Below are 4,645 nucleotides of genomic sequence, written 5' to 3'. Positions count from 1 at the left end.
CAGATTTAGGGTACGTGCACACTGCGGAATGGAGAAGGATAACCCTTTGTGCATTCCGCAGCTGGCACCCACCGGCGGACTGATGCAGGCGCATGTCTCTACCCGTGTCATAGACTCCATTCTATGCACGGGCGGAATCCGCCCGTGACATGAGCGGAGACGCGCGCCCGCATCAGTCTGCCGGTGGGTGCCAGCTGCGGAATGCACAAAGGGTTATCCTTCTCCATTCCGCAGTGTGCACGTACCCTTAGAGTGTATGAAGGAAGGGACACCCAAATCCAGCCCCCAGATGCCCCCCCCCCCATCCTCCGAGTTAGTGGGGAGATCGTTTGGGAACTGATCTTTCCACTGCTGGATAAAGGTTACCACCTGTACGGGGATAACTTTTATACCAGCACCCCCTCTTCCGGTCCCTCGCTGCCCGAGCTACTGTAGCTTGCGGCACGGTCCGAAAATATCAGAAGTAGTAATAGAGCCCTAATATTTAGCAGCCATGGAGCGGACCCAGCGCTTCTGTATGTGAGGGACCCCGTATCCCACCAGGACAACATTTTCCAGGTGACGTCACCCACACTGGAAAACAGGAGACCCCAGAAGAAGTGCAGAGTGTGGTGTAACAGGGGGATCAGGAAGGACACCATTTTCCAGTGTGACACCCAGGGCCGGATTAAAGGGAGGGCACCAGGGGCACGTGTCCCGGGGCCTCCACCACTTAGGGGCCCCCACCAGCTCGAACCCTAGCAGAACGGTGCTGTTTACCCAGGATATCAGGCCATGTAATAGGGCCCTAACACAGTGGGCAACAGAAAGTTGCAGAAAGTGCTGTGTTCTCACATTGCGTTATTAACACAAACACAATGTGGGAATACGCTCTGATACTTAGTCCACCCCCACCCCCCCACCCCACCCCCGCTCCTGTCTCTAGGGCCTGGCATCTTCCCCTGTACTGCAGCCTCTAGTGACCACGTGCATAGCAGAAGAGGATGCTGACCCATACAGCCAGAAGCGAGGAGGGGTCTGTGCTAAGTCACCTACAGTAAGCAGCCATCTGTATAGATCGCGGTATAGTATATTTATTTATTTTCTATTTTTTTTTTTTGGGGGGGGGGGGGGGGGGATTGTCGCCCAGGGCCTACACCAACCTTAATCCGGCCCTGGTGACACCTGTCCTGATCACCCCGGCCTCTGCATACTGGATCGCTTCAAGGCGCACCAGACGTCATCGGAGTTCTACATTTTCTAAATTCCTTCCCTTATTCCTATTTCAGGGGTCACGTTGATCCAGGGATTATTCTGATCGCCATTATGGAGTCGGGAAGGAATTTTTCCCCTGTGATGAGGCTACTGTCGTCTGCCTCACGAGGGGTTTTTTGCCTTCCTCTGGATCAACACAGGTTGAATTTGATGGACACCTGTCATTTCCAACCTTATAAACTAATAATTGCCCTAATACCCCCAAATAAATTAGAATTGTCCCTTTTCCCCAGCTAAATAGATATGGCCGCCATTCCCATTAGAGGATGCCATGATGCAATTACAAAGCCTCTGTGCATCCGGGACAGTAGAAACCCCCCATAAGTGACCCCATTCTGGAAACTACACCCCATAAGGTATCTAACGAGGGGGGCAGCGGGTATATGGCCCCCTGGTGACGGGCACATTTGTGCCGTGAAATTGAAAAAAATGTTATTTTTTATTTTCACGGCACATGTTCTACACATGTGCCCATCACCAGTGGGGTCCATATGCTCACTGTACCCCTTGTTAGATTCCTTATGGGGTGTAGTTTCCAGAATGGGGTCACTTGTGGGGGGTTTCTACTGTCCTGGCAGCACAGGAGCTTTGTAATTACGACATGGCCTCCATCCTCCATTGCAGCCTCTAAATGCCGCTCTGTCCCTTTGGTGGCTTGCCCTGTGCCCTTATGGCATATTATGTTCACATGTGGGGTATTTTCGTACTCAGGGGAAATTAACCTACACGTCTTGCATTCATTTTCTTTTTTAACCCCTTGTGGAAATGGAAAAAATCAAGGTTAGACCAACATTTAGTGTAAAAAATGTTTAATTTTTACACTAAATCATTGATCTTGTCTTGATTTTTTCATTTTCACAAGGGGTTAAAAGATAAAAAAACACAAAATGTGTAGAGCAAGTACGGAAATACCCCACATGTGGACATAAAGCGCCATGCGAGTGCAGGGTAAGCCTCCAAAGGGAAGGAGCGCCATTTGGCTTTTGGAGGCTGGATTTGGCTGGAATGGATTTCAAGGGGCCATGTTGCATTTAAAAGGCCCCTGTGTTGCCAAGACAGTTTAACCCCCCCCCCCCACAAGTGACCCCATTATGGAAACTACACCCCTCAGGGAATGTAAGGGGTGTAGTGAGCATATGGACCCCACTGGTGACGGGCAAAAATATGGAACAATGTGGCGTGAAAATAAAATATTACATTTTTTTACATTATAATGTTGGTCTAGCCTTGAATTTTTCATTTTTACAAGGGGTTAAAAGAGAAAAAAAGCCACAAAATGTGTAGAGCAATTTCCCCCAAGTCCGTAAATACCCCACATGTGGACATAAAGCGCCATGTGGGTGCAGGGCAAGCCTCCGATGGGAAGGAGCGCCATTTGGATTTTGGAGGTTGGATTTGGCCAGAATGGATGATGAACGCCATGTCGCATTTACAGAGCCCTCATGCTGCCAAAACACTGGAAACCCCCCACAAGTGACCCCATTCTGAAAACTACGCCCCTCAAGGAATCTAACAAGGGGTGCAGTGAGGATATGTACCCCTGGATGACGGGCACATATACATATATATATATACATATACATATGTATATATCATATATATACATGTGCCCGTCATATACATATGACGGGCACATATACATATATATATCCTCAATGCACCCCTTGTTAGATTCCTTGAGGGGTGTAGTTTCCAAAATGGGGTCACTTGTGTGGGGTTTCCAGTGTCTTGGCAGCACAAGGGCTCTGTAAATGCGACATGACCCTTGAAATCCATTCCAGTGAAATCCAGCTTCCAAAAGCTCCTTCCCTTTGGAGGCTCGTCCTGCACCCAAATTGCACTTTATGTCCACATGTGGGGTATTTCTGTACTCGGGAGAAACTGCACTACACATTTTGTGGTTTTTTTTTCCTTTCATCCCTTTGTGAAAATGAAAAATTGAAGGCTAGAACAACGTTTTAGTGTAAAAAATTAATTTTTCTTTTTTCACGCCATATTGTTAGGAAAATCTGTGAAGCACCTGTGGGGTCCAAATGCTCACCGCACCCCTTGTTATATTCCTTGAGGGGTCTAGTTTTCTAAATAGTGTCCCTTTAGGGGTGTTTTTTAGGTTTTGGCACCCCAGAGCCTCTGCCAACCTGAAGTGGTACAGTCAGAAATGACCAAATATAACGGAGGCATTGAAATTCACTAGGTGCTCCTTTATATCTGAGGTTTGTGGTTGTGTCAAATAGCGCAATAGGGCCACATATGGGGTATTTCTATAAACTGCAGAAACGGGGCAATCAATATTGGGGTGCATTTCTCTGGTAATAAGTTTATAAATATGAAAAATATTGGATTACAATAAAATCTCTGCACAGAAAATTTAAATTTTCAAATTTCTTACACACTTAGCTTTTATTTCTGTGACTCCCCTAAAGGGTTAAAACACTTTCTGGATGTGCTTTTGCAGAGTTTGGGGGGTGCAGTTTCTGAAATGGGGTGCTTTGTGGGGCTTTCTAACATACAGGCCCCTCAAATACACTTTAAACCTGAACAGGTCCCTAAAAATATCTAATTTTGAAATTTTACTGAAAATTTGGAAATTTGCTGCTTATGTTTTACGCTTCCTATCGTCTAAAAAAAAAATGAAAGATCGTTTAATAAATGCCGCCAACATAAAGTAGACATGTTGCTAATGCTATTTAATATATAATTTATGTGGTATAACCACTTTCTGTATAAGCAAAAAAGTTTCAAAGTTAGAAAAATGCATTTTTTCACAATTTTTCACGTTATTTGGTTGTTTTTTTCATAAAGATTTGTTATAAGTATCGACTCCAATTTACCAGAAATGTAAAGTACAATATGTCACGAGAAAACAATCTCAGACACAGCCGGATAGGTAAAAGCATCCCGAAGTTATTAATGAATAAAGTGACACTGGTCATATTCATAAAATTTGTCTCTGTCATTAAGGCCATTTCAGGCCCGGTCTTTAAGGGGTTAAGAGCAGCTCCTGGACCACAACAGGGAGTTAAATGATGTAAGGTACTGAGATTCTACTCCTGAATTTGGCCCAAACCCAACCTCTTAGGAAGCACAGTGGAATCACACCCCACAAATTACAGTCTGACTTCACAGGTAGGAGATAAACCTAACAAAGACAAGGGCAACCCCGCATAAAGACATAAACCCAAAGGGGGAGATGACGACAACTGTGCAGCTATGGGGAACTGTAGGCAGAGTTTTTCCTCCACACAATCGGGGAGATTTATCAAACATGGTGTACAGTGAAACTGGCTCAGTTGCCCCTAGCAACCAATCAGATTCCACCTTTCATTCCTCACAGACTCTTTGGAAAATGAAAGGTGGAATCTGATTGGTTGCTAGGGGCAACTGAGCCAGT

The sequence above is a fragment of the Dendropsophus ebraccatus genome, chromosome 3 (assembly GCF_027789765.1).
Source record: "Dendropsophus ebraccatus isolate aDenEbr1 chromosome 3, aDenEbr1.pat, whole genome shotgun sequence".
Classification (NCBI taxonomy): Eukaryota; Metazoa; Chordata; class Amphibia; order Anura; family Hylidae; genus Dendropsophus; species Dendropsophus ebraccatus.
Note: the sequence above shows the minus strand (reverse complement) of the source record.